We start from the raw sequence: 17,942 nt of genomic DNA, 5'->3' as shown, positions 1-17,942 counted from the left end.
CTCTTACATTGTTTTCTATTCCACTAGAGCATCTGATATATTAAAATATAAAGTTTGATTCAACTCAAAGATTAGAATACAAACCTTTTGCAGTTAATTTTATATCAGAATTCCAGCAGCCTTGTATACAGATCATTTTTCCCCCTGTTGACAACTTCTTTTGTTACCATTTCAGAACAAGCATATTTCTTCTTCTTTCACTGATTTTGTGGGGCGAAGTGAATTTACACAGAGTGTATTTTTTCTCTCTTTGGTCAAGGCCACAATGACCCATTGTGGGGCTTCATCTTGTTCCACCATATTTATGAGGCAAATCCTTGTTTGTATATTGATCTTAATAAATCAGCATTGCTAATCGGGAGGCTGGACAGCTTCTCCAGTGAGACATTCTGTCCTGGCTTGCTTTGAAAGTGTTAACTCTTTACTTGCCTGATTAATGTGCAGACTATGTACATTAATATTTTTAATGTGGAGTACGTACTCTGTAGGAGAGGCCCCTTTTTCTTATTGTGCCTATATTTTAAAACATTCTTTACACTGACAGCTTCATTTATAAATCTTGAAGGAGCTGATGAAAATAAATAAATACATAAATTTACAGTTTATTAAACCTTAACAAAGATTATCTGGTTTGACACTAATCTTTGAGTTTGCACTTTATTTCCAACAAAATCCTTCTTGGTTTATAATCAGCCTCTGAGAGGGTAATACATCTGGTTACATATTTAGGCAAGTATCCAATTACCTCTCAGATTGCCAAACTACAGTCAAGATTGGTGTACACTGAATTATTTGTAAATGGAATAAACCATACAGAATCAAAACTAGAAGCCATTGGGGTCTATATCATCTCACCTCCGTTGTCAACCAGCCCCAGCTTTGTATATTTGTTCCATATAAAATCAGCTATAAAGCATTTCTTTCAGCAGAAAGCAAAAAAATGCAAAGGTTGAAAGCTTGACTTTAATTATGCTTCTTTGCGCATAAATGCCACAATTTTTCTATTATTAGTTAATTGCCATTATTATAATCCATATTTTGAAAGTGCCAGTTGTCACAGTTAAGGGAAACTGCACCTGTATTCCTCTTCTGTGGTCCCTCGAGGGCACCCATTCTAGGCTCCCAGTACCTCAGTCATCACCTCTCTTGGGCAGAGACCTGTGTCTCTCTCCCTCCTGACTGGGTTTTTCCAGGCTGCACAATTCCCTAACTGCACTGTTATATCCCCAGCAACCAGACTACATAAAAGACCAGCATCTCCTCTTTGCTTTCTCTCCAGAGGCTATGAACAGCATAATGCCCACAGTTATAAGTTATAAGATCTTTTGAAGCAAGATCATTTATTTTAAGGTGAAAGTCTTACAGAAAAAAAACCAAACAAACATTAAAACAATAAAATAACTTACACACACATCAAAAACACTTCCCAAAGATCACCTCAACTACATTCTCAGGCTCTGGTAGGTGTCAATCCTTCAAAACACAAAACTGGGTTTTCTCCCGGTCACAAATTTATAAATGTTATAGATTCAGAACCAGAACCACCATGAATAGTTCACTCTTCCTTTTACACAGCTTGGGCCTTTGCTTTTGGCCTCATGTAACAAGAAATCAACAGACAATGGCCCACTGCTAAGGATGTAGTTTCAAAAGGCTTGCTTTTTGCATAACCGGGGGATGAGGGTGATTTGCATTCATCTCTCCCCAGATATACCTCAGGAAAAAACACGTAAACACTTTGTTGTTTCAAAAGCCCCTTCTTGTCTGACAGATTGTTCAGTATAATTCTTTGAACCTCCGGGGCACACATGTAACCTTGAGAGGTTACATACAATCCTAACCCTCATTAAAATATAAATAATTTATTTACCACAATGAACCCCAAAATACTTAATTCAATAAGATCTCCCAGGCAATTTCCTGCCATATCTGTCACACCAGTCCCTTTGGCATTCAGCATGAGTTTAATGGTACATCAACTCATCAGATAAAGAAATATCAACCTTCCTGGTCCACCCTTAATAAAATCCTTTCTTAATCAAAAAGAAAATAATTCTGTAATTTGTGTGGCAGGGCACAGCTTTGGCCATTCCACACCTGATCTGTCCTGCAGTTTAGTTACCTGAAAATGGCATGACACAGTACTTAACCAAGTCTTCACTGCTAGTGAGTTTCTTGGCTGAGACTAACCAATTTATTTGAGCATAAGCTTTCATGAGCTACAGGTCACCTCATCGGATGCATACTGTGGAAAGTGTAGAAGATCTTTTTATATACACACAAAGCATGAAAAAATACCTCCTCCCACCCCACTCTCCTGCTGGTAATAGCTTATCTAAAGTGATCACTCTCCTTACAATGTGTATGATAATCAAGTTGGGCCATTTCCAGCACAAATCCAGGTTTTAACAAGAATGTCTGAGGGGAGGGGGTAGGAAAAAACAAGGGGAAATAGGCAACCTTGCATAATGACTTAGCCACTCCCAGTCTCTATTCAAGCCTAAGTTAATTGTATCAAATTTGCAAATGAATTCCAATTCAACAGTTTCTCTCTGGACTCTGGATTTGAAGTTTTTTTGTTGTAATATCACAACTTTCATGTCTGTAATCGCGTGACCAGAGAGATTGAAGTTGTTGGGAACACTGGGGCATGGCCACTAGGTAACTTGAGGGGATGGAAGACCACGAGTGTCAATGAAGCCCCCTCGCACTAGGCCCCGGTGTCCTTGCCCCCCCCCGCTCCTGCCTGGAGGCACTCGCAGCAGCTCTGCGTGCTAGGCCCAAGTGTCCTTGGCCCCCCCGCCTGGAGGCACACACAGCAGTTATGCTGAGAATCTGCAACAGTATGTTGCAGAGTCAGACTGCCTGAAACTAAGCAAGGCCGAACAGGGGAGATATGGAAGAACAATGCTGAATAAAGCAGCTTTATGTATAGTTTAACAAATGATACAGAGAATCAGGGAACTAGCTGGGAACTGGATTGGCTGGCTATATGGATACTTGGAGCAGCTTGCTATTGGATAAGTATGCTGGGAAAAAGGATGTATAAAAGCCTGTGTAACTTCCTGCTCTGTTGTACAGGATTTGAGATTCAAATCTCCCTGTACCTTTTTGAAGCTTCAAATAAACTTTTCTGCTTCTCCACCCCGTTGTGATTATTGGGTGCAGCACACTGGGTAACGAACCAACTCAAGCTGTTGTTCAGCCTCTCGGCACTGGGTGCCGGCAACAGCTTTTGGCGTCCCTGGGTGGGCTCAAGGCTGCAATTTAGCCTTGCCCGGACCCCTCCTGGAGGTCGAGGATTGCGGCGAGAACCGACACCCAGCGTGCACCGGTGAGTTCATCGGGGGCCTCGGAGAAGACGCGATTTGATCGACCCCGGAGGGCACAACTGTGCAACGCACTCATATAGTGGAGAAGCTGTTGTGGACGGCAGTGAAGAACCGGTCCCTTAGACGTGGGGGAGGAGCAGCTGCAGGCCACGGTGAAGAACCGGTCCCTTGGATAAGGTAGGAACCTTTTAAAATCCGGATTATATGCTCTGTTGGAACCTGGGGACACCCAGAGTTACCCTGTAGGTATGGGACAGGCACAGAGCTCAGAGGTTAGGGCACGGTGTACGCCCCTAGAGTGCATTCTAGCAAACTGGAAGGTATTTGGTGCGGATCCAATGGCTAAGAGCCAATTAAAACGATTCTGTACAGTTGACTGGCCTCAATATCAACTAGAGGACCAGGAGTGGTGGCCACCAGGAGGGTCAATTAATTACAACACGATCCTTCAGTTACTCCTGTTCTGTCAGAGAACAAGGAAATGGAATGAACATATGTATGCGCATTTGTTTCTGACTTTATGTACTCGACCAGATATTTTACAGCGCTGTAATCTGACTCCAACTGGTTCGGTAGCAGCTAATGTTAGTCCCCAGACCCCCACCCCCACTGTAATGGCAAAGCCGGTGTCCCCTTCGGCCCCTACACCCACACCTTGTAAGTCCCCAATGGTTGGCCTATACCCCTTAATCACCGAAACTAAAGTCGCCCGGTCTGGATCAGACAGGCGTCCTGCCACGACTATGCAGGTTTATACTCATGTGCCCTTTAATCCTGTGGATTTGGCTGCTTTCAAAGCACAGGCAGGAGAGTTTTCCACCAACCCAAGCAGGTTTATATCAGTCTTTGAGGGGTGCCTCAGTAGTCACAAGCCGGACTGGGATGATTGTAACGTCCTCCTGCGAACCCTATTGTCTGAGGTTGAAAGACAACAGGTTGTGTCCAAGGCAAGGGAGGAGGCGCAGAGACGGTACGACCGGGATCATATTAATGTCCCTGACCCGGATGCACAAGTCCCCCGAGCAGACCCCAGGTGGGATCCAAATGATCATGGGGATATGACCCGCCTTACCTCCTATAAGGAGTTGCTTTTACATGGACTCCGTCACTCGGCTGTCCGACATAATAATTGGGCAAAGCCATATGAAGTAATGCAGGATTTAAAAGAAAGCCCAGGGGCCTTTCTACAGCATATTCGGGACACCATTTGACAGAACACTAATGCAGACCCCGATGATCAGGCAACTGAGTCAATTATTAAGGGAATTTTTACGAGCAGAGCAGCCCCTGATATTAAGAGAAAGTTACAGAAAAAGGAGGATTTAATGGGTATGACCATGGCACAAATTTTAGAGACTGCAAACCAAGCTTATAGTCTGAGAGAGACAGAGAAGGAGAGAAAGCAAGTGAGATTGATGGTAACAGCGGTACAGGCCGGCACTAAGAGAAGTGGCTGGGGAGGAAGGGGCCGTGGACGCGACCGTCCGGGGCTGCAGGAGAGACGACTGGGTCGCAACCAGTGTGCCCTGTGTCAACAGGAGGGACACTGGAAAAATGAGTGCCCAAAGAGGAAAGAAAAGGGGGGTGCCCCTATGATGGCGATGGTGGAGCAGGAATAGGAGTGTCAGGGGAGACGGACCACCCTACCCCCGGAACCCCGAGTAAAGATGCAGGTGGGAAGCTCAGAAATAGATTTTTTAGTGGACTCTGGAGCGGCCCGAACTGCCGTAAATTAGCCTCTTCAGTTGCCAGTAGCAGATTCCCTTACTGTGGTGGGAGCCACAGGCAGGGACACCAAGTGCCCAGTGTATGCCCCAGCGGAATGTGCTTTGGGAGACAGGACTATATCCCACAAGCTGGTATACCTCCCTGAGTGTCCAACGCCTCTGCTGGGACGGGATCTACTTTGTCGCCTCGGTGCCACCCTGCATTTACTGAGGACGAAATGACCCTTACCTTACCCCCCTGAGAATGCCTGGATCATGACCCTTGCAGTTGAGCCCTCAGCCATGCAAGCCCCAGAATGGAGTCCGTGGGAAGACCAGGTGTACCCCCTCGTGTGGGCATCAGGGATTCCAGGAAAGGCCACCCACCAGACCCCTATTACTATTCAGCTCATACCAGGGAAAGGCCCAGTGCAAGTAAAACAGTATCCAATCAAGAGGGAAGCCAGAGAAGGTTTACAGGAAACTATAGATCGATTCCTAATGTATGGTATTCTCCGGGAATGTCAGTCAGCCTGGAACACTCCCATTCTACCCGTACAGAAGCCTGATGGCACGTATCGGCTGGTACAGGACCTAAGGGCAGTCAGTGAACGGGTTAAGACTCTGCATCCTCTTGTCCCTAACCTGTACACCTTATTGGCTTCTATAGGGGGACAGTATACCCATTTTTCAGTCCTTGATCTGAAAGATGCTTTCTTTACCATCCCAGTTGCCACCCCATCACAGGAGATCTTCTCCTTCGAGTGGGAGGACCGAAAAAGGGTTAAAAAGCAACTTTGCTGGACAGTGTTGGCCCAGGGATTTAAAAACTCTCCCACCCTTTTTGGCCAGGCTCTGGCCAGGGACCTACAGGAGTGGGATAATAAGGAGGCTCTCCTTCTGCAGTATGTAGATGATTTGTTAATTGCCACTGTGGGCCAAAAACCCTGTCTTAAAGCCACCGTGAGCCTCCTGAATTTTATTGGACTCCGGGGATATCGTGTAGCACGGAGTAAGGCTCAAATTGCCCTCCCAGAGGTACGGTACCTCGGGTTTCACATACGGCAAGGGGAGCATCAGCTTTCAAGCGAAAGAAAGGAAGCTATCTGTCAAGTTCCTACCCCAAGTAACCGTAAGCGGCTCAGGGCATTTCTGGGTATGGCAGGCTTTTGCAGGATATGGATCCCAGAGTTTGGACTGTGGGCTAAACCCCTGTACGACTGTGTAAAAGGAGCAGATCATGACCCCTTCTATTGGACCCCAGAGGCTGACAGGGCATTTAAAATCCTGAAAAGAAAATTGATGGAAGCCCCGGCTCTGGGCCTGCCAGATCTCTCTAAGCCGTTTCAGTTGTATGTACATGAAAAAAGGGGGGTGGCCCTAGGAGTGCTTACACAGCTGTTAGGAGCATGGAAGCGTCCTGTGGCTTATTTTTCTAAGCAATTGGATCAGGTTGCAAAGGGTTGGCCGACATGTTTACGGGCGGTCGCAGCTACTGCCCTATTGCTTGAGGAAGCCGAGAAGCTAACATTGGGAGGGGTTATGCAAATCTATACTCCCCATATGGTCTGAGCCTTATTGGATGCAAAGGGAGGGCTTTGGCTCACCCAGGCTCGGATTGCTCGGTACCAGGCTAAGCTGTTAGAGAACTCTGAAGTCACCCTATAGCCTTGCCCCTCCCTTAACCCAGCCACTCTCTTGCCAGAAACAGAGGAACAGAAACATGACTGTTTAGAGATCATAGATGTCCAGTACTCCAGCCGACCGGATTTAAAGGATGTACCTCTCCCAAATGCAGATTATGAGTGGTATACTGATGGTAGCAGTACTGTAATAGATGGGCAACGGAGGGCGGGTTATGCTGTTGTGACCCTCCATGACACTGTGGAAGCTGAAGGTTTGCCTGCTGGGACCTCTGCCCAGCTTGCCGAACTAATAGCCCTGACCCATGCACTTGAACTGTCAAAAGGAAAGCGGGTCAACATTTTTACTGATTCAAAGTATGCTTTTGGTGTGCTGCATGCTCATGCTGGCCTATGGAAGCAAAGGGGAATGCTGACAGCCCAAGGCTCCCCAGTCAAGTACGGGCCCCAAATCCTCCGGCTCCTAGAAGCCATACAACTCCCCTCGGAAGTGGCAGTGGTACACTGTAAAGCCCATCAAAGGGAGGATCAAGATGTGGCCAGAGGTAACGCCCGGGCAGATAGAGAGGCTAAGCATGCTGCCACCCTGCCATCCCCTCAGACTGAGAACGCCCATATGTATGCCCTTATCCCATCAGTAGGGGAACTTCCAACCCCTCAGTATTCTGGGGAGGAGAGACAGCTAACTGACAAACTCAGTCTCCGGGAAAAGGAGGGATGGCTCCATTCCCCAGAAGGGAAGGTCCTCTTACCAAAGGGCCTAATCTGGCCAGTGCTGCAGAAACTACATCAAACCACTCATGCTGGCAGGGAAACACTTATCCAGCTAATGGGAAAATACTTTATCACTTCCGGACTCCGACCCCTGGCTGCCCAGGTACAAGCGGACTGCTTAGTCTGCCAAAAGAATAACCCCCGACCGGGACATCCTGTGCCACCAGCTGCCCTAGAACGCACTCCAGGCCCCGGACAAGTGTGGCAAATAGACTTTACTGAGTTTCCCCGGACCCAAGGGTTCAAATATCTCCTTGTTATAGTGGATCGGTTCAGCGGATGGCCAGAAGCCTTCCCATGCCGTAACTGCACTGCCAGGACAGTGGCCCTCAAGTTTGTTAAGGAGCTCATTCCTCGCTTTGGACTCCCCCTGTGGATGGAATCTGACAACGGGACACACTTCACATCAAAAATCATTCAAAGCATCTCACATGCCTTACAGATCCCCTGGAAACTCCATACGCCCTGGAGACCGCAAGCCAGTGGTGTAGTGGAGCGTACCAATCAGACCCTTAAACGGCATCTCTCAAAAGTGTGCCAAGAAGCCTCACTGCGATGTCCTGATGCTTTGCCCCTCGTCCTACTCCGTATCCGCGTTCTCCCAAAGGGTAGATTAGGGCTCAGTCCCTTTGAAATTATGTTTGGAAGGGCATGGCCCATGAATGGCACCCCAGTTCTGTCAGGGGAATGGGAGTTGGGTAATGTTTTTTTGTCACAGTATATGTGTTCCCTGTCTGCTCTTCTCTTGTCTCTTCACAGGTATACCAAGGATTCCCAGCCTCTCCCCTTGGACTCTCCCGTTCACTCCTTACAGCCCGGTGACTCTGTGCTTGTTCGCACCTGGAAAGACGAGCCTCTCCAGGAAAAGTGGAAAGGACCCTATATTGTCCTGCTGACCTCCCATACAGCGGCAAAGATCGAGGGCCACAAGAACTGGATCCATCACTCTTGTCTGAAGGCAGTACCTGCCCCCTCGTCAGCAGAACAGTGGACCGTCCAACCTGCTGACTCCTCATCTAGTGACGATCTCGGGCTAAAGCTACTGTTTAAAAGACACAAATAGCGGGCACCTTAATGCTAAAATGGGCCCACCCAGGTATTGGAGACCTTGGGTTGGGAAGACTCTGGTAATAATTAATTGGGTAACATTGTTATTCTTTGTATTGGTATTTCCAAACTGTGCATATCGGGAGCATAACTCCTTTGTTTTGCTTGCGCACCATGTTGCTAATTTAACAAACCAGACTGATTGCTGGGTATGTGCTCCAACTCCACTATCCCCCAAAACAGGAATGCCCCTTGACATGTTGCCCTTGACCCTAGCAGAATTAGCCACCACCAAAGAGCAGGAAAGAACGAACTCACCGTTCTGGAACAAGACCTCTTTACAGCAAGCCACCTATCAGGACCAGGAGTATTCAGTTGCAGTACTCACTGAGGGAGTGTTATGTTTTACCCGAAACCAATCTGATCCCTATGGGCATCCTGTGGGAAAGAGCTCCTGTGTTATTACACAGTGGGCTGATGGGTATTGGATAAAGACCAACAGGGGAGGCCAACGGTGTGGGTGTAATGGTTCCTCCCCTTTTAGGGAAACACTTACAAATAATCTTACCACAAAAAAGGGGTTTGGAAATGTAACTTGCCGTCCAGTTAATATCTCCAATGTAGCAAGCCAATGGTGGGTTTGTAGTGGTCCCTATGGCGAGTGTAATTTGAACAGCACAATTAGAAATGCCCCCACTTGTACCCAATCAGGAGGATGGGATGCCCCCCTAGGGGGATATGAACTGTTTGGAAAAGCAGCCTTAAATATCCCAGGAATCCCCTTAAGAAACAGTCCTTATTGGGCCCTACAGGGTCACTATTTTGTATGTGGCCGAAAGGCTTACAAGGTGCTGCCAGCCAACTGGACAGGTAGCTGTTATATAGCTCATGCAGTTCCTCATCTTTCCATAACTGCCACACTGCCCAAAGGAAAGATTAGAAATGCCCGAGACATCTCTGTTGAGTCACGAGAAAAGACCCTGCGGCGACTGACTAAGGCATTGGAGGGCAATATGAAGAATCCCCTCACAACTGAGAAGCTGGTAGGGTGCTCTGTACTGGGAATAGCACCACTGTTTACCGGGCCAGCCCTGGCATGCATAGGCCGCTATACTGTAAGGCTGCAAATGGTACTTGAGAAAGTGGCCTTAGAGTTAGAGGACTCGGTTAGCGATTTAGGGTCAGCAGTAAAAACATTAAATAAAGAGGTACAGCAGCTCAGGACGTTTTCCCTCCAAAACAGGCTGGCTTTGGAGTATCTCTTGGCATCCCAAGGAGGGGTTTGTGCCCTCATCGGGCCCCGATGTTGTGTATATGTAAATGATAGCAGTTATGAGATCTATGAAAAGGTGGTACAGGCTGAGGCCCATGCCCGAGCCGGAGCACAGGTTGCCTATACTGCCCCAGAGAACGATTGGTTGCAAACCTTGTTTTCAGACTGGGGTTTGTCATCTTTGCTTGGTGGTTTATTTAGCCTGCTATTGAAATTTCTCTTTCCTGTATTCCTTGTATTACTGGTATTATGCTGTGCGGTATCATGTGTCAGGGCCCTTTTGCAAAAGTTAATAAGTCATTCTTTTCAGGGCTATCACAAAGTGCTTATGCAAAGTCATATTGTAAAGAAATAAGTAGCCCAAGTGAGAAAACTCAGAGCCAAGGCTGTTGAGTGTTCTCAAAGGGGGGAGTTGCTGGGAACAATGGGGCATGGCCACTAGGTAACTCGAGGGGATGGAAGACCACGAGTGTCAATGAAGCCCCCTAGCACTAGGCCCCGGTGTCCTTGCACCCCCCCCCCCCCTCCTGCCTGGAGGCACTCGCAGCAGCTCTGCGTGCTAGGCCCAAGTGTCCTTGGCCCCCCCGCCTGGAGGCACACACAGCAGTTATGCTGAGAATCTGCAACAGTATGTTGCAGAGTCAGACTGCCTGAAACTAAGCAAGGCCAAACAGGGGAGATATGGAAGAACAATGCTGAATAAAGGAGCTTTATGTATATTTTAACAAATGATACAGAGAATCAGGGAACTAGCTGGGAACTGGATTGGCTGGCTATATGGATACTTGGAGCAGCTTGCTATTGGATAAGTATGCTGGGAAAAAGGATGTATAAAAGTCTGTGTAACTTCCTGCTCTGTTGTACAGGATTTGAGATTCCGGGTAACGAACCAACTCAAGCTATTGTTCAGCCTCTCGGCACTGGGTGCCGGCAACAAAGTGTTCTCCGACTGGTTTATGAATGTTATAATTCTTGACATCTGATTTGTGTCCATTTATTCTTTTACGTAGAGACTGTCCAGTTTGACCAATGTACATGGCAGAGGGGCATTGCTGGCACATGATGGCATATATCACATTGGTGGATGTGCAGGTGAACGAGCCTCTGATAGTGTGGCTGATGTTATTAGGCCATGTGATGGTGTCCCCTGAATAGATATGTGGGCACAGTTGGCAACGGGCTTTGTTGCAAGGATAGGTTCCTGGGTTAGTGGTTCTGTGGTGTGGTATGTGGTTGCTGGTGAGTATTTGCTTCAGGTTGGGGGGCTGTCTGTAGGCAAGGACTGGACTGTCTCCCAAGATTTGTGAGAATGTTGGGTCATCCTTCAGGATAGGTTGTAGATCCTTAATAATGTGTTGGAGGGGTTTTAGTTGGGGGCTGAAGGTGATGGCTAGTGTCGTTCTGTTATTTTCTTTGTTAGGCCTGTCCTGTTGTTGGAGACTTCTGGGAACTCTTCTGGCTCTATCAATGTGTTTCTTCACTTCCGCAGGTGGGTATTGTAGTTGTAAGAATGCTTGATAGAGCTCTTGTAGGTGTTTGTCTCTGTCTGAGGGGTTGGAGCAAATGCGGTTGTATCGCAGAGCTTGTCTGTAAACAATGGATCGTGTGGTGTGGTCAGGGTGAAAGCTGGAGGCATGTAGGTAGGAATAGCAGTCAATAGGTTTCCGGTATAGGGTGGTGTTTATGTGACCATTGTTTATTAGCACTGTAGTGTCCAGAAAGGGGATCTCTTGTGTGGACTGGACCAGGCTGAGGTTGATGGTGGGATGGAAATTGTTGAAATCATGGTGGAATTCCTCAAGGGCTTCTTTTCCATGGGTCCAGATGATGAAGATGTCATCAATATAGCGCAAGTAGAGTAGAGGCGTTAGGGGACGAGAGCTGAGGAAGCGTTGTTCCAAGTCAGCCATAAAAATGTTGGCATACTGTGGGGCCATGCGAGTACCAATAGCAGTGCCGCTGATCTGAAGGTATACATTGTCCCCAAATGTAAAATAGTTACGGGTAAGGACAAAGTCACAAAGTTCAGCCACCAGGTTAGCCGTGACATTATCGGGGATAGTGTTCTTGATGGCTTGTAGTATATCTTTGTGTGGAATGTTGGTGTAGAGGGCTTCTACATCCATAGTGGCCAGGATGGTGTTATCAGGAAGATCACCAATGGATTGTAGTTTCCTCAGGAAGTCAGTGGTGTTTCGAAGGTAGCTGGTAGTGCTGGTAGTGTAGGGCCTGAGGAGGGAGTCTACATAGCCAGACAATCCTGCTGTCAGGGTGCCAATGCCTGAGATGATGGGGCGCCCAGGATTTCCAGGTTTATGGATCTTGGGTAGTAGATAGAATATCCCAGGTCGGGGTTCCAGGGGTGTGTCTGTGCGGATTTGATCTTGTGCTTTTTCAGGGAGTTTCTTGAGCAAATGCTGTCGTTTCTTTTGGTAACTCTCAGTGGGATCAGAGGGTAATGGCTTGTAGAATGTGGTGTTGGAGAGCTGCCGAGCAGCCTCTTGTTCATATTCCGACCTATTCATGATGACTGCAGCACCTCCTTTGTCAGCCTTTTTGATTATGATGTCAGAATTGTTTCTGAGGCTGTGGATGGCATTGTGTTCTGCACGGCTGAGGTTATGGGGCAAGTGATGCTGCTTTTCCACAATTTCAGCCCGTGCAAATCGGCGGAAGCACTCTATGTAGAAGTCTAGTCTACTGTTTCGACCTTCAGGAGGAGTCCACCTAGAATCCTTCTTTTTGTAGTGTTGGTAGGGAGGTCTCTGTGGATTAGTATGTTGTTCAGAGGTATGTTGGAAATATTCCTTGAGTTGGAGACGTCAAAAATAGGATTCTAGGTCACCACATAACTGTATCATGTTCGTGTCACTCTCCTTACAATGTGTATTCATTTGGAAATTTGATACAATTAACTTAGGCTTGAATAGAGACTGGGAGTGGCTGAATTTGTGCTGGAAATGGCCCACCTTGATTATCATACACATTGTAAGGAGAGTGGTCACTTTAGATAAGCTATTACCAGCAGGAGAGTGGGTGTGTGTGTGTGGGGGGGGGGGGTTTGAGAAAACCTGGATTTGTGCTGGAAATGGCCCAACTTGATTATCATACACATTGTAAGGAGAGTGATCACTTTAGATAAGCTATTACCAGCAGGAGAGTGGGGTGGGAGGAGGTATTTTTTCATGCTTTGTGTGTATATAAAAAGATCTTCTACACTTTCCACAGTATGCATCCGATGAAGTGAGCTGTAGCTCATGAAAGCTTATGCTCAAATAAATTGGTTAGTCTCTAAGGTACCACAAGTACTCCTTTTCTTTTTGTGAATACAGACTAACACGGCTGTTACTCTGAAACTTGGCTGAGACTCTGTTTAATATTGAACTTGGTTATGTTAACATGTATTGTGCCTATTTTCCATCTAAATTAATACAACAGTGTTAAACAAGGTACAAGGTTTGGTATACAAAGACCTCAGAGTGCTTGTTGGAATGTAATAGGACCATTACATGGAGCTGTTAATGGATGGGACACCAGTGTGGATTGAGGATGTATGCTCTTGAATGTTTTGTCTACCAGGGAGGCTATCATGTGATAGATTTCCAGTTGCTGGTAGGCCTGGTTGCTGTGAACTTTTGGAAATCAGTGCTACTTCTTTATGTGCCTATCTGTATCTTTAGACACATCAATAGTTTTAAAATTCTGGTCCTTCGGAGCATAAACATAGGCACCCAATTTTGAAAATCTTGGCCATTAGTATTATTTATAAAACATGCATGAATCTTCTGGACACCTCACAGACATATAAGAAGACTTCTCATAGACATATAAGAAGAATTCTCTCCCCATCTAACAGCCACTTTAAGTCCAAAATTCAGACCCTCCAAAACTCCCACTCATCTGTAGCCTAAACTTGTAGGCACATCATGTTCCTAGACACCTACCTACCTTCTGATAAAGTCCCCCAAGGGCCTAAAAATCTGCCATTGAACATGAGTCTTGACCCCCAGCTTCTATTTCAGGCCTAAGCCCTGGCAGGACCCTTAAGCTAAGCACTCACCTGCTGGCTGAGCCAGTAGGCACTCTCAGAGCCCACTTGACCAACCAGGCCCACATCCTGAGATGAGTCACAACCCAAGATGCCTTCTAAAGAGAGTTGGTTGTTCACCTGCCAGCCATTCCAATCCCTTCTTTGCCTGCAGTACAGGAAGCTACTGAATTACCAAACACAGGAATAATCTGCTCTGCTCAATACACATGTAGCACGCAGACCAAAGTGTTATCAAAAACAGTCTGTTCTGCATGAAGTTCAGGCAGAAGTCTGCACAGTGCACTGAATCTACCACAGAAGAATAAACTCACTTCTTTGCCAATTTCACTAATCAGTGGATAGTTCATTTCACAGCCCTGATACTACTCCAACCTAAGGAAAGCAATTAAATTAGTTAATATGCAAATCTAATGCTGTATACACCCTATCCAATATAAAAGCAATATTAGTACACAACTGGAAATATGAAGTACTGTAGATATGTTAATCATTAGCCATCATTTACAAATTATAATAATTATTAAAGGGATCGAAAGAATGCAAACATAGGGTATTTTATTATGATTTTAACTATGATGTAAAGTAACCCAAGCCTTTTGCGGGGAAGGACGATACTTAAAAATAAAGGGCAAAATTGATTCCCGGCTGCACTGGTATAAGAAAGCATTTTTGCAACAAGCAACCAGAAAAACGCACTGTGCACAGAGCTCTGCAGACCTAGCACAGACAGTGCTGGAGGGGCACTCACTCTATAAAGTTCAAGGAGGTTATGTGTGTTAATTATGTCTTCCCTGGAAGTGGCCTTCAGTGGATTCTGATGCCCATCTTTATCAGGCAGGGAATGCAGAAGTTGCTGACCAGATGAGGACCAGAACTACTATCCCTCATATGGTTATATAGTGATCAATGGCTCCATGTCTAGTTGGCAGCCAGTATCAAGCGGAGTGCCCCAAGGGTCGGTCCTGGGGCCAGTTTTGTTCAATATCTTCATTAATGATCTGAATGATGGTGTGGATTGCACCCTCAGCAAGTTTTCAGATGACACTAAACTGGGAGGAGTGGTAGATGGAGGGTAGGGATAGGATACAGAGGGACCTAGACAAATTAGAGGACTGGGCCAAAAGAAATCTGATGCGGTTCAACAAGGACAAGTGCAGAGTCCTGAATTTAGGACAGAAGAATCCCATGCACTGCTACAGACTAGGGACCAAATGGCTAAGCAACAGTTCTGCAGAAAAAGACCTAGGGGCTACAGTGGAAAGAAGCTGGATACGAGTCAACAGTGTGCCCTTGTTGCCAAGAAGGCTAATGGCATTTTGGGCTGTATAAGTAGGAGCATTGCCAGCAGATCGAGGGATATGATCATTTCCATCTATTCAACATTGGTGAGGCCTCATCTGGAGTACTGTGTCCAGTTTTGGGCCCCACACTACAAGATGGATGTGGACAAATTGGAAAGTGTCCAGCAGAGGACAACAAAAATGATTAGGGGACTGGAACACATGACTTATGAGGAGAGGCTGAGGGAACTGGGATTATTTAGTCTGCAGAAGAGAAGAATGAGGGGGGATTTGATAGCTGCTTTCAACTACCTGAAAGGGGGTTCCAAAGAGGATGGATCTAGACTGTTCCCAGTGGTAGCAGATGACAGAACAAGGAGTAATGGTCTCAAGTTGCAGTGGGGACGGTTTAGGTTGGATATTAGGAAAAAACTTTTTTCACTAGGAGGGTGGTGAAGCACTGGAATGTGTTACCTAGGGAGGTGGTAGAATCTCCTTCCTTTGAGGTTTTGGGGATTGGTCCTGCTTTCAGCAGGGGGTTGGACTAGATGACCTCCTGAGGTCCCTTCCAACCCTGATATTCTATGATTCTATATATACCATTGGGGTGGGCCAGGGAGAAGAGAGGTGAAGGTCTGTCTGACCCTTCCTTCCTCACCAAGGTATGGATGATCTTTCTTCTCCAAAGAAGCTTCTCTTCTCCCTGGCTGTCAATTGCAGTACTTCTAACCTCAAGTGTTCAAAAATCATGAGTCAGAGCACAAAAAATCATGAGATTGATTTAAAAATGAAGAGGGTTTTTTTTTTTTTTAATTTGCAATTTGGTTTATTTCTCTCTCAGCCTTCGAGGTATACTCAGGTCACATTTTCAGGCCTTTCTCCGCATCCATGAGGGCTAGAAACTTACTTTTTAAATGAAAGCTTAGATTTTCAGGTAATTACTTGCCTCCAGGAGTTGGGGCTTTAAGAAAACTGCCAAATATTGTGAAACTTGTGATGAAATCACGAAAGTAGGCAACAAGGCACCCCTCTTTTATAGCCTGAGATTAATTGAGGAGGTATTTTAGAGATATGAGAGTCTGAAAACTGTGATGATTATTTTGCTGGAAAATCCAATGTTTCCTCTACAATCACACTGCTCAGCTCTCTGCTCTTCCCTTCAGAGTCTCCCTTAGCAATGCCAGGGCCTCCCAATCCCTGAGCCATTGTTCCTTATCTCATTTCCTCCCTGAGGAGAGAGAATGAGCACAGCAGCCTATTTCTTACAAAGGAAGACTCTTCTGTTTCCCCGTAAATAGTTAGTTAATGGATAACATACCAATAGGTAACATTCAGGAATATTCAGCATAGTTTCTGGGTATTGGAGGACCAGAAAAACTCCTTGCTGTGCCCTGCCTGTGTACAGCTCTTTACATGAAACCCTTGACATCTCCACCCCCACCCACACTGCACACAGTGACGAGATAGTGGTACAATCTCTATCCCCCTGTTCTTCTTTGACCCTGAATGACTTTTTTAAAAGGGTAAATAACAGAAATCGTGGTGTCTGAGAGACCTAAAACAAAATTACCTAAAAATCTTGCATGTCTTTGAGAACAAATACATTACTCATACACAGAATACTGATCAGGAAGTTTGGTGCATTGGCAGCTGTATGGCATTGGTTCCTATTACAGGCAGCCAAACTTCTAAGTATTTTTAAAAGACAGGTCACCAGTTCTGGGTGTGTTGGGAGAAAAAACAAAGGAAAAGGGGTGCAGATAAGCTGTGTGAGGAAGCAGATACGGAAGCTGTGTGAGGAAGGGAGACAGAAGAACTGGAACTCCCATTTACTTCCCATCAGTTGTAACTTTTTCATTGCCAGAGTATAGATATCTCCATCTTCTTCCCACATACATCCAAGCAGATGTAACTCTTCTGGTGTCAGACTACATCCCACTTCCCTTCCTCTCATTCATACACAGTTTATTGTGCCTATAAGTTCCATCAGCTAAACCAGTAAAACTTAAAAGAGCTAGTAGAGTGAATAGGAGAAACAATATTGGCATACTTTGTGTTTAACACCATACCAAAAAACTAAATAAAAAGGTTACTAATATGCATTAAATTTTAAAATATCCTTCTGTACAATATAATAATAACAAGAGTATCATGTTTGTCATGTGTCCCCAGACACTCCTTTCAATAAGAAGTCATGTAATGAGCTATTCTATTAATGGGCCTGCCAAAACTAAAAAGTACATAACATGAAAACTGCAAAACCCACAATTTCTTTGTCATCCTAATTATGAGATTTTCTAGTAAACATACATTGCCTTATTAAATTATTAAAAGTAATTTGATTTAAGCTAAATTGGCTCTATATAATATAGATTTCTGATCTGGGTAAAAGATTACTTTCATTTCTGTGTCATTAGTTGTTGTTTTGTTTTGTTTTCCTAAAAGTTGTTGCTCTTACTTTTAACCATAGCCAGCTACAATAGGAACTCCTCTATTGGAGAAACTCTTCTAGAACAAAAAGAACAGGGGTACTTGTGGCACCTTAGAGACTAATACATTTATTTGAGCATAAGCTTTCGTGGGCTAAAACCCACTTCATCAGATGCATGCAGTGGAAAATACAGTAGGAGGATAGATAGATATATATAGAAATACAAAGAGAACATGAACATGGTGTTTTCATACACACTATAACGAGAGCAATCAATTAAGGTGAGCTATTACCAGCAGGAGAGGAGAAAAAAACAACACCTTTTGTGGTGATAATCAAGACAGGCCATTTCCAGCAGTTGACAAGAATGTGTGAGGATCAGTGTGTGTGTGTGTGTGCGGGGGG

Source organism: Lepidochelys kempii, chromosome 1 (genome assembly GCF_965140265.1).
Source record: "Lepidochelys kempii isolate rLepKem1 chromosome 1, rLepKem1.hap2, whole genome shotgun sequence".
Classification (NCBI taxonomy): Eukaryota; Metazoa; Chordata; order Testudines; family Cheloniidae; genus Lepidochelys; species Lepidochelys kempii.
Note: the sequence above shows the minus strand (reverse complement) of the source record.